Source organism: Pristiophorus japonicus, chromosome 12 (genome assembly GCF_044704955.1).
Source record: "Pristiophorus japonicus isolate sPriJap1 chromosome 12, sPriJap1.hap1, whole genome shotgun sequence".
Lineage (NCBI taxonomy): Eukaryota > Metazoa > Chordata > Chondrichthyes > Pristiophoridae > Pristiophorus > Pristiophorus japonicus.
In genome coordinates this window covers 162,038,127-162,065,949 of record NC_091988.1, presented here as the reverse complement: position 1 = coordinate 162,065,949, position 27,823 = coordinate 162,038,127, and the positions used below count along the sequence as shown (strand labels likewise).

General features: G+C 44.9%; 1 protein-coding gene across 1 annotated transcript in view; it reads right to left on the bottom strand.

Annotated features, from left to right (window-relative positions):
- Positions 1 to 27,823, bottom strand: part of LOC139277521 (solute carrier family 12 member 5-like) — a 1,462,676-nt gene that overhangs the window by 667,222 nt on the left and 767,631 nt on the right. The window lies entirely within an intron of this gene.

Sequence of the window (27,823 nt, the reverse complement as noted above, 5' to 3'; positions counted from 1 at the left end):
TTCAGTGCTGGGGAATGGAACGCGTTCTTTGATTTATTCCTCATTTCCCAGAAAACATACTAAAATCTGCGGAAGAAGATTCATTTAACAAGAAGGAAAATAAATGCAACACAGAATATATTAGCAGATCCCCCGTGGCAGTACTCGCAGGTGGTCTTGTGTCTGGAGCATGACTTGTTGCTGTTGCACTGCTAACCTAGCCAGTCCCCTTCGGGACACTGCTCTAAATAGGCACATCACAGGTAATTGCAGTTGCTCAATGAGCTGCTGAGGTCACTCAGAGGCCAGTTGTAACTGCTTGTAATTTTCAGGCTCCAGGCAAATAACTGGCATTCCGTCTCATAGTGTTTTGCATCGGTAACAAAACGTTGAAGTGTGGGGTCTGGACTGTGATCGACACTCGCTAGCTGCCAGACACACACACATGGCTATTTTGAGCATTCACTTGTTAGAAAAACAAAAAAGGGTGGACATTTTAACTCTCGGTGATGGCATAAAATGGGCAATATCAGATCGGCCGCCCTTTATACAGCCCAGCCCATCCAATTTTATAGAATATAGAATCAACGCATCGAAACAGGCCATTCGGCCCAACTGGTCTATGCTGGTGTTTATGCTCCACACGAGCCTCATCCCAGCTTACTTCATTTCACCCCATCAACATATCCTTCTATTCCTTTCTCCCTCATGTGTTTAGTTAGCTTCCCCTTAAATGCATCTATGCTATTGCCTCAAGTATGTCTGTGGTAATGAGTGCCACATTGCACCACTCTCTGGGTAAAGAAGTTTCTCCTGAATCCCCTATAAGATTTATTAGTGACTATCTTATATTTATGGCCACTAGTTTTGGTCTCCCCCACAAGTGGAAACATCTCGTCTACATCTACCCCATCAAATGCTTTCATAATTTTAAAGACCTCCATCACATCACACTCTTTTCGATAGTAATATGCTAAAAATTCAACTCGTAACATACCCATGCAAGGACTTTCCTTTCCATTAAAGTATCGGGGTGTACAACGGTGGGCTGATCCAATATCGCCCATTTTACGCCATCACCCAGGGATTGTCAACTCTGACATGGCGTGTTCCTGGAGGTTTCATCACATGACTCCCTTCCTCCACTTCCAAACTCCTTGTCCAGTCAAGAAGCCTTTTTTTCCCCATCTCCAATATTTTTATAATTAATAAATGAAAACGTTCAAAGGAAATGAGAAAAACTCATCGGGCCAGAATTTGCTGTCTAAATAACTGCAAAGCCAATGGCACTCACTGCTAATTATGGGTAAATATACAGCAACTTCAGACCAGGAGCAGATGCGCAGTTAAATGTGAATACCAAAAGTTGCATGCTCTGCCGTTAGCTTTGTGAAAACAGCATCTCGTCCTCAGCCTCCCTGTTTTTTTAGGAACTTGCTGTATTTGCACATTAATTGCCCATTAAACTCACCACAGAAAGTTAAATCTTGTCCATTTCAGTCTAAGTAACCTTTTAATGATGTTATAAACATTAATGACTTCCAATCAACCACTCTGGCACTGAAAATGAACTATTACAAGTGCAGAGTCTCATTCCTTCAGGTTTTTAATTTTTTGGGGTGATTTTAAAAATGTCAAATTTGTAATTTAAATTTTTGTTTCTTACTTTTCCTATCTGTCTCTTTTTTCTCTCCCTTAATCCAATCTTTCTTCCCCTCTCTTTATTTCTCATTCTGTACCTGATTTGACATTGAATTTACCCATGCTAATTCACTCTCCTTCTCAGTCCTTCCACCATTTATATCCCAATCCTTAAATTACATTGGTAAAGCAGATACTCTGTTGCTTGCCCTGTTCACTCAGGTCCCAGATGCCCTGTTTCCCTCGCAGTGCCGTTATCAGTTCGCACTTTCAGCAACTTTGTGGGGATTTTTCTTTGAGCTGAAGGGTGCAGGGGGCAAGTCTAACTAACGGCAGACTCCATTCAATGCTCTGCTACAACAAAATCTGGCCCATTGTTTTTTTATTGCCCCTATGATTTTTCTCTTGGGCTACTCGCATCCAGGAGATTCACCTTTAATTCATGGAGTCTCCAGGACAATACTGGAGGATTGGCAACCCTGCCCTCACCAAAAAATGACCCCTAGAGTCTTTTCCTGGTTCCTCCCAGAAACTGGTAGCTAACATACATTCTAAGTAAATAATGTGTCAGCAATGCACTGGGCAGCGTGCTGTTTTCACCAGGCAAGTAGTTCTGTAAGTTTGGTTCATATTTTATTCACTAGTTACTGCAGTACAGGTAGCACTGCGGAGCTGCGCTTACAAATTGCTATGATAATGAGCCATTTTATCAAGGAATCCTACTTTAAAGAATGCATGGCAAGTGAACGTTTGGAAGAGAAATTCTGAACACAATGTCATATGAATGCTTTCGCCTTCTGTGAAGTAGTCAATAGGAATCAATTGTGCTGTGTTAACCATGTCCCTAAGAGCCAGAGGGGGTATGTAGGGTACCAGGGTGCATTTAATAGGAATACTGAAACATTTTTTCTATGAAAATGGCAGCAGCGAGTCAAAGCCACCCCCTCGGCACCTCAGGCATGCACTGCTAACCACACCACTGACATTTATGCAAGATTAAAGCTACATAGCTTCTTTTATTAAGGAATTCATGAACAGACCTGCACATATCTTCTGCAGTCAAGTGCCAGGGAGCATATTAAATAGGTAATTCCCTCAGCTCAATGCAGACACTATTAGCTGAACTGAATTCAATGTGGACTCGATATTACATAGAATCACACAGAATTTAGACCATGAAACAGGTCATTCAGCCCAACTGGCCTATGCTGGTGTTAATGCTCCACATGAACCTTCTCCCACCCTACTTCATCTAATACTATCTGCATATCCTTCTATTCCTCTCTCCTTTGTGTACTTATCTAGCTTTCCCTTGAGGGAAGTATACCATGGTGTCCCCCAAAGGTTGGTGTTGAGACCACTGCTCTTTTTGATATATATTAATGACCTGGGTATACAGGACATCATTTCAAAGTTTGCAGATGACATGAAACTTGGAAATGTAGTGAACAATGAGGTGGATAGTAACAGACTTCAGGAGGACAGAGACAGACTGGTGAGATGGGCAGACAACATGCAGATGAAATTTAACTCAGAGAAGTGTGAAGTAATTTATTTTGGTAGGAAGAATGAGACGGGGCTATATGAACTAAATGGTACAATTATAATGGGAGTACAGGAACAAAGATATTGGGGGGTGTATGTACACAAATCTTTGAAGGTGGCAGGACAATTTGAGAAGGCTGTTAAAAAAGCATATGGGATCCTTGGCTTTATTAATAGAGGCATAGGGGCCGAAACTCACCCCCGCCAAAAATGGAGCACACCTACCATGTTTGATGTGTTTTCACCACCACAGTGGGTGCAGTGGCCTCTTGCGCGAAATTCAGTTCTTTGTCTTTTTTTTGAGCAGGCCGGAAGTCGGTAATAATGGGGACGGAAGTGGAGCGGAGAGCAAAAGATCGGTCATCAGAGGGGCAGATGTAGGGGGCGGGCGGACTGTCCGCCGCTGTCACGCATCAGCGTAGCGCTGATGACGTCATCACGCTGGCAGATCACCACGTCTCTCCTCTTCACTTAAAGGGGAGGGCCGTTGTGAGCTCTGCGATTCTTTAAGTTCGACCCACTGGGGCCACCAGGGAGGGTGCCAGGCTGTCTGCTGGCAGCCCGGCCGAACCCCGGGGGCATAATTATCGAGCCAACCTGGCAGTCGGCTGACAAAAAAAAATATGGGATAGCTGCCTTGGCAGTGCACCCTCCCCATTAATGGCCGCCATTTTGCACACATTGCAAACACAGTGCACCGACAGAAAAAACTGTCGGGGGCACCGCATGGCGGCCGCAAAATTTTGTGAGGTAGATTTTGCTTCGGGGCAGGAGGTCGGCGGTGCGCGCTTTGATGACGCACTTTGGAGGGTTCAGCAGTAGCGGAGTGGATGTCGGGACCGCCGGAAAACGCACCGAAGTGAATTTCGTGAGCGGTGGCCATTCGACAAAAAATCGGCGGCCATTCGACACCACCACGTGGCCGCAGTTTTCCAGTGGCATCAGGCCTTATCGTGAGGCTGAATCTCAGCCCCTTGGAGTACAAAAGCAAGGAAGTTATGTTAAATGTTATAAAACACTGCTTAGGCCTCAGTTGGAATATTGTGGCCAACTCTGGGCACCACACTTTAGGAAGGATGTCAAGGCCTTGGAGAGGGTGCAGAGGAGATTTACTAGAATGATACCAGGGATGAGGGACTTCAGTTATGTGGAGAGACTGGAAAAGCTGGGGTTGTTCACCTTAAAGCAGAGAAGGTTAGTTGGAGATTTGATAGAAACATAGAAACATAGAAAATAGGTGCAGGAGTAGGCCATTCGGCCCTTCGAGCCTGCACCACCATTCAATATGATCATGGCTGATCATGCAACTTCAGTATCCCATTCCTGCTTTCTCTCCATATCTTTTGATCCCTTTAGCCATAAGGGCTACATCTAGCTCCCTTTTGAATATATCTAACGAACTGGCCTCAACAACTTTCTGTGGTAGAGAATTCCACAGGTTCACAATTCTCCGAGTGAAGAAGTTTCTCCTCATCTAAATGGCTTACCCCTCATCCTTAGACTGTGACCCCTAGTTCTGGACTTCCCCAACATCGGGAACATTCTTCCTGCAACTAACCTGTCCAATCTCATCAGAATTTTATATGTTTCTATGAGATCCTCTCTCATTCTTCTAAATTCCAGTGAATACAAGTCTAGTCGATCCAGTTTTTCTTCATATGTCAGTCCTGCCATCCCGGGAATCAGTCTGGTGAACCTTCGCTGCACTCCCTCAATAGTAAGAATGTCCTTCTTCAGAATAGGAGACCAAAATTGCACACAATACTCAAGGTGTGGTCTCACCAAGGTCCTGTACAACTGCAATAAGACCTCCCTGCTCCTATACTCAAATCCCCTCACTATGAAGGTCAGCATGCCATTTGCTTTCTTTACTGCCTGCTGTGCCTGCATGCCTACCTTCAATGCCTGATGTACCATGACACCCAGGTCTTGTTGCACTTCCCCTTTTACTAATCTGTCACCATTCAGATAATAATCTGCCTTCCTGTTTTTGCCACCAAAGTGGATAACCTCACATTTATCCACATTATACTGCATCTGCCATGCATTTGCCCATTCACCTAACCTGTCCAAGTCCCCCTGCAGCCTCCTAGCATCCCCCTCGCAGCTTGCACTGCCACCCAGCTTAGTGTCATCCGCAAACTTGGAGATATTACAATCTAAATCATTAATGTATATTGTAAATAGGTGTTCAAAATCATTAACGGTTTTGCTAGCATAAATAAGAAGAAACTGTTTCCAGTGGCAGAAGGGTCAAGAACCAGAGGACACAGGTTTAAGGTGATTGGCAAAACAACATCAGGAAACATTTTGTTACGCAGTGCGTTGTTGTGATCTGGAATACATTGCCTGAAAGGGTGGTGAAAGCAGATTCAATAATAACATTGGATGAGTACTTGAAGGAAAAAAAATTACAGGGCTATGATTAATTGAATAACTCCACCAAAGTGGGCTGAATGGCCACCTTCTACACTGTATCATTTTATGATTCTACCTTCCACACTCTAACCACTCACTGGGTAAAGTTTCTCCTGAAATCCTTATTAGATTAATTAGTGACTATCTTATATTTATAACCCCTAGTTTTGGTGTAATTTGGGTAATGGAGTTAGTTAAACTGAAATAACTCCGTATTAGTAAGATACTGGATTCGCTTTGAGTCAACATCAGTAAGACTGTGACTCAGTCAAGTGCAGGAATTTGTATGTAGCTTGTGAGCAAAAATGCTCACTGAGCTTTTTTGTGCTTGGGTTTGACAAATGCAAATGAGGTCACAAGGCCTCCTCTTCCCCCTCGCCCGCCCCCCAAAGGCTGGATGCAAATCAGACAGTGAATCCGAAGCGCCAAGTGAAAGTCTTTACCATTGGCCTGACGCTCTCCTGCTGCAGGAACGCTCCCTGACAGGGACTTCTGGCTGGAAACAGGGGGGAAATCCAACCACCTGCGAGGCCTCCAGCAGAGATAATAACCACCGACTTCTGAGCCTTCCGGTGTCGGTCCAATAAAAGCAGCCACCTGCCACCAGCTCCAATGTCCGTCCTACTGGTCCAGTGAAAAGAAAAAAAATGCCTTCTGGTTGTCGCAGTCAATGGTGATCCATGTTTGGGCATTTGCCAAGCAGAGGGCCATGAAAATGGGACAGAAGGCCATGTGATGTCAGCCTCATCTCATTAGAATTGTTATACCCAGCTTTCACGTGCTCTAGGCGTAAGCAGCTCACCCCACCTGGGGGAGAACCCCTTGAACATATCCAAGTTTTCTTGCTTTGTGCCTGGCAAGTAAATGTCCCCTGGATGTACAGCAGAGGAAAATAACGCTCTCATATGTGTTCAGGTTGTCAGTTTCTTTATGAAGTATATTAGTTACATAAATGGGATAAACATCGTCATGATAATATTTCCCATTAAATAAAGCTTCAAGTTGTTTTCAGTTTGTATAAAATAAATTCCTCAATGACTTGAAGGGTGCAGGGCCTAAGACCCACTTCTTCTGGGAGCCCTCTGATATTGGGGAGGAAATTAAGACAGACAAGAGGGCTGAGACCACCTCTTCCCGCCTCATTATAGTTAACCTTTGCCTGTATCTGTTGTTGGTGCAGGCACTCCGCTCTCCAGAAATCCCAGGGCAACACGAAGTGGGTGGAGACCCAGTGTCAGGAGCTCTGCCTCTCTTTTCTGTGCATTGTTCACAGGGATTCAGCTTTTGTTGCTGCAAAACACTGTAAAATCGGTCCTGTAAACCTCAGACAACTACATAACATACTCATTTTTCAGGTTCAGTGGGTTACAGTTTCAGTGTTCCATTTCCCTCTTGTACATTTATATCTTCTCCTATCACAGTCAGTATGCTACAATGCATTTTGTTTGTGTTCTATATGTGCACTACACCAACATTCTATTGGAGAAGGAACACTAATTTCCATGATTGCATCAGATAAGTGAGTGGTCTTGACAATTCATTGGGGGTGAAATTGGAATAGGCCCGAAAATGGGCACTGGGATTATGATGGGCACAGCCCAGCGCTGAATGTTTGCGATGTTTTTTGCAATCTCTTAATTAAATTTAGCCTGTGCCTCTTAAAGGCAGTCTGCACCTCTTAAAGATGAGCTGCCTTCATATGATTAGAAGCTTTAAAAACTGCTTCAGCACAAACCAAAAATGGCTCAACAGGCCAGGGAATGGGTGACCAGAGTCTCGGACACAGCACTCAGGGCCTTTGTGCAGGGGGGAACACTTGAAGAGAGGTCCTCTACCCACAGGGGGCCAGGTGGCCCTCAAGAAACATTGTAAGAAGGATGTGGGACCAGATCGTCGAGGTAGTCACTGCTACCTCAGGACATGGCTCCAGTGCCCAAAGAAGTTTAATGACCTCAGATAAGTGTTCAAGGTCAGTAAATGCATCTCCAAAAACTATCTCCTACCAATTGCACCAGTAGCCTCACACACTGCTCAATGCACAACCACTCCTCCATCACTCACCTACTAACAATCAACAATCTGTACCAAACACAAGGCACACCTCACATTCTGAACTTCACCTCACCCTCACACGATTACTACTGCTGCAAGCCTCACACCTGTAATGTATTTGCTTCATGGGTTCTTTGCTTAAGAATTCATAGCAACACTATTAAGAACATAGCAATTCTATTAAGAACTAGTTGGTTTATTAGCAAACGGTTTAACAATCACACTACACATTACCAATTCATCCACCAGGGTCAGAACCACCTGCCTCATTGTGAATCCCCTGAATCCAACTGGCTGGGGTTTCATTGAGCGTTGTGAACATCACGTGACTGGCTAAGCCACTCCCAACTCAACAGCTCTACAACTATTTTTGTGTAGACAATAAACAAGTGCCCCCTGGTTAAAGGGTTTAAAGGGGTGGGGGGGAGGGGACACACTCCAAAGACTTTCAAACAAGTGCCACCTTGTTTTTTTTTGAGGGCACTAAAAACACAAATTATACAAGTGCCCCCTGGCTAAAAGGGGGGCGGGGTCACTAAAACCGACAAACTTAAACAAATTAAACTTTAGACCTGGTTCAAATTAAAATTTGGTTGCCGGGGGTGATGATGCATTCCAGTCGCTCCGGCGCCCACCTCTCGCGGAAGGCTGCGAGCATACCGGTGGACACTGCATGCTCCATCTCCAGGGACACCCTGGTTCGGATGTAACCACGGAAGAGAGGCAGGCAGTTGGGCTGAACAACCCCCTCGACTGCCCACTGTCTGGACTGGGTCCAACAGCTCTACAACTCTTTTGGTTGTAAACAATTAAACAAATAAATCAACTGCCCCCTGATTAAAGGGGGGGGGGGGGGGCGGGGACACTCCAAACGTTTTTCAAGTGCCCTTTTTGGTTTTTTTTGGGGGGGGTTTTTTGTGTTTTTTGGGGGGATTTTTTGGGCACTGAGAGGCAAATTATACAAGTGCCCCCGAACTGGGGGGACACTAAACCCAGCAATAAAACAAATTAAACGTTAAAACATATAAAATCAAATTAAAACTTGTTTGCCGGGGGTGATGATGCACTCCAGTCCCTCCGGCGTCCACCTCTCGCGGAAGGCCGCGAGCGTACCGGTGGACACCGCGTGCTCCATCTCCAAGGACACCCTGGCTCGGATGTAAGCGCGGAAGAGAGGCAGGGAGTCGGGCTGAATGACCCCCTCGAACGCCCACTGTCTGGACTGGGTCCAACAGCTCTACAATTCTTTTGGAGAAAACCATAATAAATTAAATCAAGTGCCCCCCGATCTGGGGGACACTCCAAACACTTTTCATGTGCCCTTTTTTTTTGTTTTTTTTTGGTGATTTTTTTTTGGGCAGTAAAACCATAATTTACAAGTGCCCCCTATAAAAGGGGAGGGGGATACTAAAACCCGGCAATTAAAACAAATTAAACTTTAAAACATAAAATCAAATTAAAATTTGGTTGCTGGGGGTGATGATGCACTCCAGTCCCTCCGGCGCCCACCTCTCGCGGAAGGCCGCGAGCGTACCGGTGGACACCGCGAGCTCCATCTCCAAGGACACCCTGGCCCGGATGTAGGCGCGGAAGAGAGGCAGGCAGTCAGGCTGAACGACCCCCTTGACCGCCCGCTGTCTGGACTGGGTCCAACAGAACTACAAACCTGTGAGCATACTCACAGGTGCCTACATTACAACACCCCTGTCTCACAGCTTGAACACATTACACCACACTCAATGACACATTTCCTGTTGTATTGCAGGAAAAGGTGTTGCATAACTTGCGCCAGCAGACCTTAACAGGCTCACCTGCATGACCACACCCCCTTGGAGGAAGCGGTGCTGGCCATTCTTGGCAGTGGCCAATGGTGGTGCTGAAAGAATACAAGATGCCAGTATCCTCATATATTATCCTCCTTCTCACATCCCACTTCCCCTTCATCCCACAATCTCTTTTGATTTACAATCTGCACATGGTGTAAGCATGCACCTTTTGCTTTCTCCCCTCCCCTCACCCTTGTGCCTTTGTCATTTCAGACATCCAAGAAATCCAGCCTGCCCAGCCAGTGGGTCAACAAGAAGAGGGAGAGGAGAGTGAAGACACACTGCCACTCGATTTCACACTCCCAGGCACCAGCTCAGAGACTGACACTCTGCATACTTTAGAGGATAGGTTAGACGCGGGATCTGCACATGGTGAGATACCGGGTACGAGTGGCCTGCAGCCAGGGCAGGGGGAAAGGGTAGCACCTCCCCGGGCTCAGTGTGCATAAGCCTTCAGATTGGCATCTCCCTCTCTACCCACCCCCCCCCTCCTCCCCCAAACTCATTGCAGCCTTCAGAAGCCTTCCGATCAGCACCTCGCTCCCCGGGCTCAGTGCATAAGCCTTCCGATCGGTCAGCAACTCCCTCTGTCCCCACGGCTTGTTTTCCAGCTGAGCCCCAAACCCCTGTGTCCAGGCGTGGGGCTGAATCTGTCAGCCAAAGCTACGACCTTCCAGCCCTGATTGAAAGTGGTAGTGTGTGAGGAAGAAAAAAAAAGAAAACTTCGGAAATCCAAAAAACTTCCACTTACTACGTTGACAGGTAAAAAAATTGAACTTTATTATTGATTTTTAGAATGTTCTTGACTCCCTCCAAAATCTTCAATTAAAAACAATGGTGTCTTTCAGTGGCAATTTGCCAATGTGTGCTGTTTTCTACTAACTCACCAGAAGATTTTTCGCGAGTGGCCAGATCGCCAACCTAAGAGGAAACATTTTTGGCTAAACTGCGAAAAATTATGAAAACCGGTGCAGACATGAGGGAACATCTAAAAAACTCACCTAGAACAATCGTAGCTAACTCAGTTACGCTGGCGCAGATCGCAGGGGGAAATTTAAAAAAAAATACGCTAGAAAAAAACGGCATACGGCAAAAAAACGGCGCAAATGACCCAGGAAAATTGAGCTCAACGATTCACTGGAAGAAGCACAATTCTCCTCAATTGAGTTGGAATATCCTTTCTTGATTTTAATGAATTAAGTGAGAAAATAATAGTTGTAAATGATTTAAGGACATTGGAATACAGGACACTAAACAGTCTTCCTCATCTTCCACTTCCATCCATTCAGCTTGACTACTGATGATAGTGCCACAGGGCAGACAGTGAATCTGATGCAAATGAGTCCGTCCAGCATCGTCATCAAACACAAGCTTTAGAACAAATGTCTTTCATTTCCAGAAACCCGGAAGGTTAATTGGCTTCTTTTTTTATACTTGAGGTCAGTGTTAAAGCTGCCTCTCACCTTCCTTTCCCAATCAGAACCAAGATGGGCCTTAGATGAAGGATTGTCCTTCCCCCATCAGACTCCTCAGATTCATCAAATTTTTCTCCTTCAAAGTTTTTCAAATGGATGGCATATTTTTTGTGAATTAATACTCACTTGACACTCAAAAATCTTTCTCTGAGATATTTAATAGAGTATAGTTTGCTAATCTTAACAAAATAGATTTCATGAGTATATAGCAGGTGTCCCTGCTTTACACTTTATGGTGCCTTTTATTTGCTGATACGAATGAACAAAAGAAAATATACATAGAATCATAGCAATTTACAGCACAGAAGGAGGCCACTTCGGCCCATCGTGTCCGCGCAGGCCGACGAAGAGCTGTCCAGCCTAATCCCACTTTCCAGCTCTTGGTCCGTAGCCCTGTAGGATATCTCACTTACATAGACACATAGAAACATAGAAAATAGGAGCAGTAATAGGCCATTCGGCCCTTTGAGTCTGCACCGCCATTCAATATGATCATGGCTGATCAACACCATATTCCCACTTTTTCCCCATACCCTTTGATGTCTTTTATTTCGAGAAATCTATCTATCTCCCTCTTAAATATATTCAGTGACTTGGCCTCCACAGCCTTCTGTGGTAGAGAATTCCACAGGTTCACCACCCTCTGATTGAAAACATTTCTCCTCATCTCGGTCCGAAATTTCCTACCCCGTATCCTAAGACAGTGACTCCTTGTTCTAGACTTCCCAGCCAGTGGAAACATCCTCCCTGCATCCAGTATATCTAACCCAGTCAGAATTTTATACGTTTCAATGAGATTCCCTCTCATTCTTCTAAACTCAAATGAATACAGGCCTAGTTGACCCAATCTCTCCTCATACGACAATCCTACCATCCCAGGAATCAGTCTGGTGAACCTTCGCTGCACTCCCTCTATGGCAAGTATATCCTTTCAAAACTGCACACAATACTCTAGGTGCGGTCTCACCAAGGCCCTATATAACTGTAGTAAGACATCCTTGCTCCTGTACTCAAATCCTCTTGCAATGAAGGCCAACATACCATTTGCCTTCTTAATTGCTTGCTGCATCTGCATGTTTGCTTTCAATGACTGGTGTACAAGGACACCCAGGTCCCTCTGTACATCGACACCTCCCAAGCCATCACCATTTAAATAATACTTTGTCCTTATGTTTTTCCTATCAAAGTGGATAACTTCACATTTATCCATGTTATACTGCATCTGCCATGTATTTGTCCACTCACTCAACTTATCTAAATTGCCTTGCAGCGTCTTTGCATCCTCCTCACACTCCACCTAGTTTTGTGTCATCAGCAAACTTGGAAATATTACCTTTGGTTTAAGTGCACATCCAAGTATTTTTTTAAAATGTGGTGAGGGTTCCTGTCTCTACCACCCTTTCAGGCAGTGAGTTCCAAACCCCCACCACCCTCTAGGTAAAGAGATTTCCTCTCATATCTCCTCTAAACCTCCCTTCAATTACTTTAAATCTATGCCACCGGTTCTTGACCTCTCTGCCAAGGGAAACAGAGCCTTCCTATCCACTCTATCCAGGCCCCTCATAATTTTATACACCTCAATCAGGTCTCCCCTCAGCCTCCTCTGATCTAAAGAAATCAGATCCAGCATCTCCAATCTTTCCTCATAGCCAAAATTCTCCAGTCCTGGCAACATTCTTATAAATCTCTTCTACACCCTTTCCAGTGCAATCACATCATTCCTGTAATGTGGTGACCAGAACTGCAAACAGTACTCCAGCTGCGGCCTAACCAATGTTTTATACAGTTTAAGCATAATGTCCTTGCTCTTGTATTCCATGCCTTGACTAATAAAGGCAAGTATTCCATACACCTTCTTAATCACCTTATCTATCTGGCCTGCTACCTTCAGGGATCTGTGGAGCTGCACTCCAAGGTCCCTTTGTTCCTCTACACTTTTCAGCGTCATACCATTTAATGTGTATGCCTTGCCTTGTTAGACCTCCCCAAATGTATTACCTCACAATTATCTGGATTGAATTCCATTTGCCACTGTTCTGCCCACCTGACCAGTACATTGATACCTTCCTGCAGTCCGCAGCTTTCTTATTTATTATCAACCACACAGCTTATTTTAGTGTCATCTGCAAATTTTTTAATCATACCCCCAACCTTCAAATCCAAGTCATTGATATATACCACAAAAAGCAAGGGATCCAGCACTGAGCCCTGTGGAACCCTACTGGATATAGCCTTCCAGTCACAAAACACCCATCAACCATTATCCTTTGCTTCCTGCCTCTGAGCCAATTTTGGATCCAACTTGCCACTTTGTCCTGGATCCCATGGGCTTTTACTTTCATGACCAGTCTGCCATGTGGGACCTATCAAAAGCTTTAGCTAAAATCCATATACACTACATCATATGCACTGCCCTCATTGACCCTCCTGGTTACCTCCTCAAAAAAATCAATCAAGTTAGTTAGACACGACCTTTCCTTAACAAATCCATACTGACTGTCCTTGATTATTCCATGACTTTCCAAATAAAGATTTATCCTGTCCCTCAGGATTTTTTCCAATAATTTTCCCACTACTGAGGTTAGGCTGACTGCCTGTAATTACTCAGTCTCTCCCTCTCTCCCTTTTTAAACAAAGGTACAACATTAGCAGTCCTCCAGTCCTCTGGCACCATACCTGTAGCCAGAGAGGACTGGAAAATGATGGTCAGAGCCTCTATTTGCTCTTTTGCTTCTCTTAACAGCCTGGGATACATTTCATCCGGGCCTGGGAATGTATCCACTTTCAAAACTGCTAAGCCCCTTAATACTTCCTCACTCTGTTTATCTCGTCTAATATTTCAAACTCCTCCTCCCTCATTGTAAAGTCTGCATTGCTCCTCTCTTTTGTGAAAACAGATGCAAAGTATAAAACTCATACCCACATCTTCTGCCTCCACACACAGATTTCCTTTATGGGCTCTAATGGGCTCCACTCTTTCTCTAGTTATCCTCTTGCTCTTAATGTATTTAGAAAACATCTTTGGGTTTTCTCTGATTTTACTTGCCAATATTCTTTCTCATCCTCTCTCTTTACTTTCCTGATATCTTTTTTAATTGCACCCCTGCACTTTTTGTACTCCTGTAGGGTTTCTGCCGTATTGAGTTCTCGGTATCTATCATAAGCTTCCCTTTTTTTCTTTATCTTACCCTGTATGTTGCTTGACATCCAGGGGGCTCTAGATTTGTTAGCCCAACCCTTTTTCTTTAAGGGAACATACTTGCTCTGTATCCTCAGGATCTCCACCTTGAATGCCTCTCACTGCTCTGACACTGATTTACCATTAAGTAACCATTTCTAGTCCACTTTGGCCAAATCCCATCTCAGCTCAGCAAAATTGAGAACGTTTTTTCCTGGTCCATCTTTGTCCTTTTCCATAACTACCCTAAATCGTACTGAATTATGATCACTAGCACCAAAATGATCTCCCACTGATACCTCTCCACTTGCCTTTCTTTATTCCCCAAAACCAAATCCAGAACTGCTCCCTCCCCTGTCGGGCTTGTTACATGCTGGCTAAAGAAGTTCTCCAGAATGCATTTTAGGAACTCTGCACCCTCTGTACCGTTCACACTACTTTTTTTCCCAGTTAATATTAGGGTAGTTGAAATTGAAGTTGAAGGATTCTTCCCCAAAGGACACTGTTGGGCACTGCTAAATCCCGCCTCAATCCCATTACCATTTTGTTTCTCCCGAGATTATGTCGGCAACCTCATCAGTTGCTGATGTGATCTCACAAAGAAAGATTAAAGAATCTGAAATTATTCTTTCAAGAGCAAATTTCAGTTCTGGCTCAACCCAATCAAACATGTGGAGATTTGGGATTAGGATTTGGTTCCTCACTTACCATCAAGTGCTGAAAACCTGAAGGAGTGAAAGTGTGAGGAAATTGTAATTTGAGGCACTTATTCCATAACTACAGTGTCACTTTTCAAACTTAACAGATTGTCTTAAAAGTAACAAGATGCAGCAAAAGTTCTTCAATATCGTTTCTGTCTGGTGATAAAGTAGCTCTTTTGATCTGAAATTTGACTGATTGAGCAAAGAGTTCATGTCAATTGGACAACATTTGCCTACCTTATTCAGGGTCTTCATCCTGTAGAGGCGACAATAATTTAGGATACATAACCATTTGATCAAAAGTCTCAGATCTATAGTAAGTCAGCTCAACATATCAAGACAGATAGCTGCACACCCCTTATTTTATAATACAAGGAGTAGTTGAGGTGAATAGCATAGGTGCATTTAAGGGGAACCACGAGGGAGAAAGGAATAGAAGGACATGTTGATAGGCTTAGATGATGTAGGGTGGGAGGAGGCTTATGTGGAGCATAAATACCAGCACAGACCTGCTGGGCCAAATGGCCTGATTCTGTGCTGTACATTCTATGTAATTCTATGTAATATAAACGTCTCCTTCCTAATATTGAAATAAATAAATTTGTTCAGTTTTATCTAAACTGAACAATAAGGTTTTGAAATGTTATGTATCATCTGCTGCTATCAGATGAAACTTTATCTGACGTTTCTAATATGAGATTTTCACATGAGTACCCAAGGTGCCCGAGGTCATATCATTCCAATTCCAACATATGCCCTTATCAGCTTTGTCCATTTAGAATCTGACACTGCCCACTATTCTCTATCTGACTTTGCTGATAATGAAACTGCTATTCTGTTGGATTAACTAGGGAATCAAACTCTTTCACTGACTATTCTCATCTGAATTTAATTCTGACTTCTCCCAATTGTGTCTGAAGTCTCACGTTACAAGTGTTTCTATTAAATTCTGGACCGCAATAGTTGTCAACAACACAAAACAGGAAAAAGTAGATTATCGATTTGCCAGTTATTGAGTTTCACAACACAAACACTGGCAACAGACTCGCATAGCATTTAGCCAGTCCCTCGACTAAACAAAAACACAACATACAACGGCTAATTTTAATCAAAGTAACAATGCTGAAAAATAAAGAGAAGAATAATGAAGCATTATTTTAAGGTAAACGGGAGCTGGTCCAAGGGCCTAGTGGGTCAAAGGACTACATGGTGTAGTACTAAACCATCAACACCAGATGGTTCCAGTTTGGATTGCTGGCCTGTGCTGAGTTATCTGATCTCATCTCAGCACACTACAAATGGCCAAGACGCAAGATTCAAGCAGGGTTTCTTTATTTGATCACTGTCCAATGACCCTTGCTGGAAAGTGCATTTGTGTAAAATAGACTGTTGATACCATCTGGAGTGAACATAAGAATATAAAAAATAGGAGCAGGAGTAGGCCATTTGGCCCCTCGAGCCCGCTCTGCCTTTCAATAAGATCATGGCTGATCTGATCCTGGCCTCAACTCCACTTCCCTGCCCGTTCCCCATAACCCTTGGCTCCCTTATCTTTCAAAAATCTGTCTATCTCCACCTTAAAAATATTCAATGACCCAGCCTCCATAGATCTCTGGGGTAGAGAATTCCAAGATTCACCACCCTCCGAGAGAAGAAATGATTCCTCATTTATATTTTAAATTTTTTTTTTTTTTTTAATTTTTCGTTGCCAATCTTTCCAATTCTTTGTCAAATCACAAACGCCAGAGGTCACCTTGCACACATCAAGGATCACTCTGCGCCAATGCTCTTAGCCAAAAGGCCGAGAGCCACTGCACCGTTCCTGGAAGTACTGCAATACCAGGTTCGTGCCATGGAGGTGGATGGGTCAGGCCCCCCACACACCTCCGTGGAGGTGGATGGGTCAAGCCACCCCACCCACCTCTCATTTATGTTTTAAATGGGCGACCTCTTATTCTGAAACCTTTGGCTTAGTGGTAGTATTCCCACCTCTGAATCAGAATGTCAAGTTCGAGCCCTACTCCAGACAGCTATGGTGAGTGGAGACGAGAGAATGGTCTCTAAATACAAAGTGGTACTCACATCCAGACGGAGTGACCACTGGCTCAGTGGTAATATTCCCATTCTTCCCTTCTCTGAGTCAAAGGGGTTGGGTTCAGTCCCCACTTCATACAGCCTTGGCAAATGGACTGCTTTGTGTGTGTATGAAAACATGCCTGATATTTATTCTAAGATGCAATATTTACGTGGATGCTAAAGTTGATGATAATCTTGAAAACATGGTAATTTTCATTTTACACTCATGATAATCTTTTAGATTAGATGTTACTGAATCTAAGTCATTTATGCTTTAGCTTGGTCCATTGGCGATCAGGTGGGGGAGATCTGACTCCTGACTGTCTATAATGGTTAATGTAATCCCTTAGATAATTGATGTCACATATATAATTGCGAGAAATTAATATCCAAAAATAGTCTAGGATAGGGAACATGTTTGTTGCGAGAAAGGGAACTTTTTTTCCAGTGAGTTCAGAACTGTTTACTCAATCAATATATTGCTACTACAACAAGGAAGGAAGCACTACATGACCTGCTTCTGGATAATGAGGCAGAACAAAAAGAGCACATTTTGGAAGCAGTGACCTCACAGAAAAAGAAAGATTGAGGACAAGGTTACTTGTCTGGCAAGAAAAACTGCAGCAAAATTTAAAAAGGGACTGTACCTAGATTAAATGGAAGGAAAATTTGGCAAACGGAATTGCAGATTAGCAATGGGAAATATTTAAATAAGTTATTGGTAAGGACACAAATATTCCGGTAAGTAAAAAGGGAATGCATTGAAGGCAGGGGTTCCATGGATCAATCGGGAGATTAAATTTGAAACTAAAAAAGCATTTTGTGCTGAGGAACAGAATTGCAGAATTGTAGCGAGGGTGATCCAATTCCTGTTGAGCTTGCGCTCAGAGTTAGTGGGCGGATTGGTCTAGACAGGTGTTTGTGCTCACTTACTGGCACAATAAAAGAGTCCAATGTTTTACCCTAACAATATGGGAACGGTGGCATAGTGGTAGCGTCACTGGACTAGTAATCCAAAGGCTTGGACTAATGAGCCAGAGACACAAGTTCAAATCCCACCATAGCAGCTGGGGAATTTAAATTCAATTAATTAAATACAAAAATCTGGAATAAGAAGCTAGTATCAGTAATGATAACCAAAAAACTACTGGTTTGTCATAAAAACCCATCTAGTTCACAAATGTCCTTTAGTGAAGGAAATCTGCTGCTCTCACCAGGTCTGGACTATTTGTGACTGCAGACCCACAGCAATGCAGTTGACTCTTAACTGCCCTCTGAAATGGTCTAGCAAGCCATAACTGCTACGAAAAACAATAATAAGAATAAAACCAGACAGACCACCCAGTATCGACCTTGGCACTGCCTATGGACATGACAATGGCACACCCACCCAGCCCAGTCGACCCTGCAAAGTCCCTTCTCACCAACATCTGGGGACTTGTACCAAAATTGGGAGAGTTGTCCAACAGGCTAGTCAAGTAACAGCCTGACATAGTCATACCCCAGACTTGAATGTCCTATCCCACCGGCAGGACAGACCCACCAGGGGTGGTGGTGCAGTGGTTTGCAGTTGGGAGGGAGTGGCCTTGGGAGTCCTCAACATTGACTCTGGACTGCATGAAGTCTCATGGTTCAGGTCAAGCATGGGCAAGGAAACCTTCCGCTGATTACCACCTACTCTCCTCCCTCAGCTGATGAATCAGTACTCCTCCATGTTGAACACCACTTGGAAGAATTACTGAGGGTAGCAAGGGCACAGAATATACTCTGGTTGGGGGAGTTCAATGTCCATCACCAAGAGTGGCTCAGTAGTACCACTCCTGACTGAGCTGGCTGAGTCCTGAGTAGCTTCCAGACTGGGCCTGCAGCAGGTGATGAGAGAAACAACACAAGGAAAAACCTACTTGACCTTCTCCTCACCAATCTACCTCTCACAGATGCATCTGTCCATGACAGCATTAACCACCGCACAGTTCTTGTGGAGATGAAGTCCCGTCTCCACACTGAGGACACATTGTGTTGTGTGGCACTACGACCATGCTAAATGGGATAGATCTAGCAGCTCAAAACTGGACATCGATGAGGAGCTGTGGGTCATCAGCAGCAGCAGAATTGTATTCCACGACAATTTGTAACCTGATGGCCCGACTTATCATCCCTCACTCTACCATTACCATCAAGCCAGGAGACTAACCCTGGTTCAATGAAGAGTATGAAGAGCATGCCAGGAGCAGCTAAAAATGAGTTGGCAACCTAGGGAAGCTGCAACACAGGACTACATGCATGCTAAAAAGCAGAAGCAGCACGCTATAGACAAGGCTAAGTGATTCTGCAACCAACGGATCAGATTAAAGCTCTGTTGTCCTGCCACATCCAGTCATGAATGGTGATGGACCATTAAACAACTAACAGGAGAAGGAAGCTCCATGAATATCCACATCCTCAAAGATGGCACGTGAGTGCAAAAGACAAGGCTGAAGCATTTACAACCATCTTCAGCCAGAAGTGCCGAGTGGATGATCCAAATCGGCCTCCTCCTGAGGTGCCAACCATCACAGAAGCTAGATTTCAGCCAATTCGATCCACTCCACTTGATATGAAGAAACGGCTGAGCGCACTGAACACCGCAAAGGCTAGAGGCTCTGACAACATCCCAGCTGTCGTGCCGAACACTTATGTTCCAGAACTAGCCCGCCTCTAGCCAAGCTGTTCCAGTATAGCTACAACACTGGCATCTATCTGACAATGTAGAAAACTGCCCAGGTGCATCCTGTCCACACAAAGCAGGACAAATCCAATTCGGCCAATTAACGCCCCATCAGTCTACTCTCAATCATCAGCAAAGTGATGGAAGATGTCCTCGACAGTGCTATCCAGCAGCACTTACTCGCCAATAACCTGCTCACTGATGCCCAGTTTGGGTTTTGCCAGCACCACTCGGCTCCAGATCTCATTACAGCCTTGGTCCAAACATGGACAAAAGAGCAGAATTGTAGAGGTGAGGAGAGAGTGACTTCCCATGACATCAAGCCAGTATTTGACTGAGTGTGGCATCACTGGTAAAACTGAAGTCAATGCGAATCAGGGGAAAAGCTCTCCACTGGCTGGAGTCAGATCTGACATAAAGGGAGATGGTTGTGGTGGTTGGAAGTCAATCATCACAGCCCCAGGACATCGCTGCAGGAGTTCTTCAGGGCAGTGTCCTAGGCCCAACCATTTTCAGCTGCTTTATCAATGACCTTCCCTCCATCATAAAGTCAGAAGTGGGGGTGTTTGCTGATGACTGCACAATGTTCAGTTCCATTTGCAACTCCTCAGATAATGAAACAGTCCATGCCTACGTGCAGCAAGACCTGGACAACATTCAGATTTGGACCGATAAGTGCCAAGTAACATTCGCACCACACAAGTGCCAGGCAATGAATACCTCCAACGAGCGAGAGTCTAACCACCCCTCCTTGACTATCAACGCCATTATCATCGCCGAATCCCCCACAGTCAACATCCCGGGGGTCATCATTGACCAGAAACTTAACTGGACCAGCCACATAAATACTGTGGCAACAAGAGCAGGTCAGAGCCTGGGAATTCTGCAGTGAGTGTCTCACCTCCTGACTCTCTTAAAGCATTTCCACCATCGACAAGGCACAAGTCAGGAGTGTGGTAGAATACTCTCCATTTGCCTGAATGAGTGTAGCTGTAACAACACTCAAGAAGCTCGACACCATCCAGGACAAAGCAGCCCGCTTGATTGGCTCCCCATCCACCACCTTAAACATTCACTCCCTCCATCACCGGTGCACCGTGGCTGCAGTGTGGACCATCTACAAGATGCACTGCAGCAACTCGCCAAGGCTTCTTCGGCAGCACCTCTCAAATCCGCGACCTCTACCACCTAGAAGGACAAGGGCAGCAGGTGCATGGGAACACCACCACCTCCACGTTCCCCTCCAAGTCACACACCATCCTAACTTGGAAACATATCGGTGTTCCTTCATCGTCGTTGGGTCAAAATCCTGGAACTCCCTCCCTAAAAGCACTTTGTGAGTACCTTCACCACACGGACTGCAGCAGTTCAAGAAGGCGGCTCACCATCACCTTCTCAAGGGCAATTAAGGATGGGCAATAATGCTGGCCTTGCCAGCGATACTCACATCCCATGAATGAATAAAAAAAATTATGGTTGGGAGAGGGGGGTAGGTGCAAATTCATACTGTTCTTGTATTTGGTAAGCTGGCCACTCATGAAAACACTTTTCTATCTGCAGCACCTGTGTCTTAAAAGCCCATGTTTTGTTTGGCCGATGAACTCTAAAACATGTATTATTGAAATGTTTCTATGTTTCTATGGGCTAGACTTTCCACTTGGTGGCTAAGGCCGAAAAAAAGGGGCCTTGTTCCAGCGATGCGGGACGTATCGCCCGTGCTGATCGCCGGCTCAAGGCCCATTTTTTTGGGGCGATTTTCCACTCGGCCTTAGCCCAGCGATGTCAAATGGGCGATGTGATTTCTCGGCGATCTCACGATCGCCCAAAGAAAACGGAAGTAAATGAAAAAAAAGCTTCCCTAGCAACGCATTACTGCGCATGTGCAGGTTGATTTTTTTTTCAGGCTGATGCTCTTTCCTGCATTTTGAGAGGTCAAGGGTCTTCACACATGCTCAAAAGCTCTGTGTGGGTCTGGGAGAGAGAGAGAGAGAAAGGAAGCAGGTATTTAAGAAACTCTAAAAACAGATAAATTTAAAGAATGGAGGGAGCTGCAGGAAAGCGAAGGGCCAAGCCCTTCAGCGAGGAGGCCAATGAGGCCCTAGTGAACAGTGTCAGCACGAGGTGGGAGGATCTGACACAGGGTGGGCATGGGAAACCTCCACCCTGTGCATATCGGAGGATTTGGGCAGAGATTGCCGACGTGGCCACGTTGGCCTCTAATGAAGCCCGGACACCGGACCAGTGCCGGAAAAGATGGAACAGTCTATTGGCGGCTGCAAGAGTAAGTTGAAATTTAAATTTGAAATCACCCATATTTATTATTTAATGTTGTATGGAAAATCTAATTAGAATCTGCAATGTTATATCGTAATCTTTAAGCATGACTAAGTAACTAAATTAGGAGTAAATTATGATTACATTTATGCACCGCAACATAAATTTGAATGTAACAGAATGAAATATCTTATTCCTATGCAATGTATTGCAAGCTTGAAATTGAATTTATAAATCTGTCAATCCTAAATGTTTATTGGCAAATCCATCTCATGTGCCGTGCAATGTTACCTTATCTATTACAGAAGAAGATATCCATCAACCAGTGGGAACAATGCAGAACGGGCGGGGGCTGTGCCATGCTACAGTTGCTCACTGCCTACAAGAGCTTGCAGTGGCCTTGGTGGGGCCAGAAAGCCGTTCGGTCACAACCCATGGTGTGGCCGAACCCACCCTAGAGTCACGTGAGTAATGAGAACTGTGCATTGTGCAATGTGTGAATCAATAGTAAATATTTGTTATGCAAGTAATCCTATCTAATGATACTTTATTTAATTTGATATATAATTGAATTATACTACTGAGATGTACTATTGATCTTCAAATGAGGTCATGTTAGGCCTGGTGACTGCTTGTGCATATGGGCTAATGGTAATGTTTTGAGTTCTTAATTGAGATGAATTGATTTGCATTGTTAAACGTTGTCTTTCAAAGGTCAACAAGTATTGATGGAGTCAACGGACACGTCCATTGACCAATCAGGAAACTCCCAGGAGGAAGAGCCAGAGGAGGAGCCAGTGCAGACTCCTTCTGCAGCTGTGCATGAACAGGAGGAGGAGGAGGAGGAGGAGGAAGAACAGGAGATTTTTTTTGTGGGTTGGGGGACAACCTGCGACCATCTCTTTTGAGACAGATGAGGCACCGGGACCAAGCGGTGTGCAGGTGGTGACGCCAAGGCACGTGACATTGCAGACTCCGACTCCACGGCGGTCCGGTCAGCGTGATATGCACTCGCCTGCCACGGAGGACCATACGGAGAGCTTACTATCCCTGTGCAGGGAGACGGTCGCGATCGGTCGCGACCTTATCCAGGGGTTCGTGGGTTTCTCAGACAATTGGAGCCAGTTCTCCACAACCTGGAGTGAGTTCTGCTCGCGCTTCTCCAGCTGGTCTTCTGAGCAGTCACAGACTGCTCGGGAGACGTTGGAGGCAATCAGGGGAGCAGGCAGCCGCAACAAATGCCCTACAGCACGTGTTGCTGGCTGGACACGGTGCTGCACCCCAAGGTGTCGTGTCCACTCGCAGCGAGACCCCAAGCACACAAGCGAGTACGGAGGACAGTCTCCTCCTCTGTGTTCGTCTCCGTCTACACATTACTGTGCCATCTCTTCAATTGATCCTTTCAGTAACCAGTGTGTGAGCAGTTGCAATTAAAGGCAGGGAACGCATAGGCTCCATAATCACTATCAATAATTACTTTCACTAATTTTAATAATCTCTGTACTCTATACTCTCTAATCACTGTAGTCTGCCCTCTCTGTACTCTCTAAGCTGTATACCAGTACGTTTGATAGGCCCCAACAATATAATTAAATAACTTCACTATGTAAAAGCTATTTACTAAATAATTCCAATGTATGAGATCTATTTAGCATAAATAAGTTGATAATACCTATTTATATTCCCTGTCCCAAATTTCTGAGTACAATTTTCTTCAATTTTACTCTCTAAATGACTCACAACTAATTCTCCACCCTTCCTCCAAAGTTCAAAATGGTGTCCGTAGTGCCCATTTCCTTCTCTTAGGCCCTGAAAAAGCAACTATTTTTCAGCACTCTTTTGGGCCTTGCATCGGCCCAGCGAAGTGCATGCTAGGTGCCGAAACTTGGGATGGGCCTTGTGTGGGCGATCATTTGGGCGATCATCTCGGCGATCAAAGTAGAAACTTAGGGGCCTATTTTTCCGGCGATGTTTTGGGCCTAGTTTCCACATTTTGCTCAAAATGGGTGATAGAGGTCCGTTTTGGGCGATAGATGAGCCATAGGTGGGCGATGTGAAGTGGAAAGTCTAGCCCATATGTTTACTGTGGGTGCAAATTACCAATGTTTTGAACTTAGTGTTACACTCTTGTAACTGTTTATTAGTTTTAAGCTTTTACCACAACCATTTACTTTTTTTTAAGCGATCTGAAAAACAGGGAGCTGGGAAAGAATTTCTCGTCTCCTGCTAAATTATTTATACCACTTCAAGCCCACATTATATAAAGCATTTAATTTCCTTCACCACTTTGAAGCCAGTGAGAGCTTATGCCCTCTTCCAGCACATTCTTAATGTACAGAAAATCTTATTTTGTTTTTCCCAAATGACCCATAGGCCGACTTTTAAGACATTCTAAAATTAGCCATATGCAGACACTAAACCTTTTGATGGACGTGCCACTAAACACGGTATCTTCAGCACAATGATCTAATTTATGGCTCTTTAATGAGTTTGGGAATCCCGAAGCAACATTTTGAAAGAGAGAAGGTTCAGGATCAAGTTCTTGTACCATGCTAATCAGCTGTTTGGGGAGATACTTTTTTTCCCCAAATACTCCATATTCATTCAAAATCTGCAACTGTACAACTGCAGAATAAAAACAAAGACTGCTTTCTGATGTTTGAAGTGCAAGAATCTATTCCAAAAGCAAACACATTATAGAGGCGCAGCATTATCCTGGTAAATTCATTGGAGTGTCATTTTATTTGGTTATAGACAAGAGACTCGGGGCCGAAATTGCCCCTCTCTATAAGGCCCGTGGCCGCCCGACAGCGACGGCCATGGGTCAGTGCGGAATGGCCGCTGAGTCTCCACGGAGGAGCCACCATTTTAAACATTGCCCTTTTGCGGAATTGCCCAGCAGGAGCAGCCCCACTGCCGGTTGGTGCCCCCGGCTGCTTTTTGTGTCGGTGCACTTCTTGTTGGTCGGTGGCATGGCTGCCCTTAAAGGGGAGGCGGTGCTGCCAGTGACGCCGTTTTATTTTTTATTGTCAGCTGACTGCCAGGTCGGGCCGACAATGATGCCCCGGGTTTGGCCAGGGTGCCAACAGGCTGTTGGCCCAGCCGAAACCCTCCCTGGTGGCCCAGTGAACCTATGTGACAAATATGCAGAGCTCGCAGCGGCTGACGTCATCAGTGACGTGCTGCTGAGTGATCGGGATGGCCGATCCACTGCAAGGGTACTTCCACCCCGCAGCCGCCATAACATCCGCCCCGACCGAAGAAAATCTTCAAAGTGCCGAATATCGATGTCATCTCCGCCGCAACCCATTCGGCGGGTGCGCCCCGATTCGGGCGGAGGGCAATTTCTACTCCGAGCAGTAAGGTACCCCTCTTTGTCCTTAAAAGAATGATTGTTCTCTAAGTTGGTCATTGCACTGCCCAATTTGCAGCTAAAAAATACAGCCCATGAAGGTGCCACATTAGGTCATTTGCTGAATTAGCAGATAGTTGGATCAGCAGCTGGACCACTGCAACTGGCTTCAGGGTCTCGTCAGCTCTGGATGATGGGGAATAATCAGCGATGGTCCTCAATCCTGATCTATGCTTAAAATAACATGCTTGCATAGACAGGTGAGGAACAAGATCCATCTCCACTACTGTGGAATGGCCTGTGTGGTTAAGCAGCCTGTCAAAACTCGCTGTCTAGCCTCAAACATGAGGAACATCTACTTGGACGAGATTGCAGATGGAACCGTTCCCCAGCTGCAGGGAAGAAAATGAAAGAAAGGTGCATTGTGAACCCACCACACCCAGCCCCCACACCCCCATCCCCTCCCACCCCCCACCCCGCCCCCGGCCCTCGCACCACCACTAGTCTGGAGCTGCACTTTCAACCCTCCCACCCTCCAGGAGCGTAATTTCCACTCTCTCGACCGCATTGAAAGCTGAACTACATTCAGTTCTGAGCCCAGTCAATTATAATTCACTAGCAGGAGAGTCGGTAACCAGAGGTCACAGATTTAAAATAATTGGCAAAGTAGCCAGGGGGGAGATGAGGAGAAATGTTGTTACTACAACAACAACAGCAACTTGTATTTATATAGCGTCCTTAATGTAATAAAATGTCCCAGGCCCTGCACAGGAGTATTACAAGACAAAAATTTGCACCGAACCACATAAGGAGAAATTAGGGCAGATGACCAAAGGCTTGTTCAAAGACATAGGTTTTAAGGAGCGTCTTAAAGGAGGAAAGAGAGGTAGAGAGGTGGAGAGGTTCAGGGAATTCCAGAGCTTGAGACCTAGGCAGCTGAAGGCACAGCCACCAACGGTTGAGGGATGCTCAAGAGGGCAGAATTTAGCAAGTTGTTATGATCTGGAATACACTGTCTGCAAGGGTGATGGAAGCAAATTCAATAATAACTTAAAAAGGAACTGGATATATAATTTAAAAAGGAACAATTTGCAGGGCTATGAGGAAAAAACAGAGGAGTGGGACGAATTGGACAGCTCTTTCAAAGAGCCGACAGGCACAATGAGCCGAATGGCCTCCTTCTGTGCTTCACGATTCTATGACAATGTCCCAGCTTCAGTTATTAGGTTCTTGGGATAGAATGTGCAGAATTATTGACTATTTCTGCAAAATGACTCAAATATATAAGACAACATAATGGCACAATCTTACGCAGGGATACAAGAAGCACCCAGTAAATACGAAAAACTGTTTGCCTGCATCATTGCTCGGTTTTTATGTCCAATTTGTTCACAGGAATAAAGATGGATTGGGATTTTCAATAAGAGAACTGAAGTACGACACTACAGCATGTCATAGGATGCATCCATCTGCATCTTCAATCTAAATTCTTTGCTTTTCCTCAACCTATTAACTGCTTTAGTCAACAGCGTTTTGACAAAGTAAACCAGCGGGGGCAAAGGGTTAAAGACTTCTGATGGATATCAGTGCATTCATCCAGGACAGTGAGATTCAATAACCTGCAGGCCTATTTCAAGGAGAGTGCACACTTTGTTTTCTGCTGGCTTATTATTGTGTTTCTCACACAGATGAGACTGCACACAGGGAGGTTAAAGTAACAGTGACCTCAGTCTTTATTAAGACACTCCAGAGTGAGGTACAGGCCTTAGGGGCCGGCTTATATACAGTGCTCCCAAGGGATGCTGGGATCCCTTGGGACTTCAGGGGATGCGCTCCCTGGTGGCGGACCATGGGAGTGCATGTTTTACAGATACACAACATCACTCCCCACCAAAGTCAAAGTGAAAACTATTTACAAGGTGAGGGGGTTGGGAGCCTTTCTTTCCCTGGTGGACCACCTCAGTACAAATGCATGTTCTGGTGTGTTGGCTGTGCCCTCGCTGGGCTGGCATATTGTTGGCCCTGCAGGACTGCTGGGTGAGCCTGGCCTTGCTGGGCTGTTGGGCGTGATGTCATGTATTCAACTATCATTGTAACCCATGTATAAGCTGACCTAAGTTGTACACCTTGAGAACATTGATCACAAGGGGCGAACTTGTGGGAGACACTCCTAACCTGGACTTTCAGGTATAAAAGGGAAAGCTCCACCCACCTTCATCACTTGAGGTCTTGGTAATAAAGGTAACTGGTCACAGAGTGACCTTCTCTCAAGTATGGGCCTCGTGTGCATTTATACTGTATAGTAAGGACATATCATTGGCGACAAGAAACTGGGATTTAAATCACGGGAGCATGGCCACTAGCAGCACAGAAGAGAGGTACTGTGTTGGTGATGATTGGGACGACTTTATTGAGAGACTACAGCAAAGTTTTGTCACTAAGGAATGGTTGGGACAGGATTGGGCCGTCAAACGCAGAGCTCATCTCCTGACGGTTTGTGGATCCAGAATGTACTCCCTGATAAAGGACCTTCTAGCGCCAGTGAAGCTGGCGGACAAGACGTTCGAAGAGCTCAGTAAGTTAATCAGGGAACACCTTA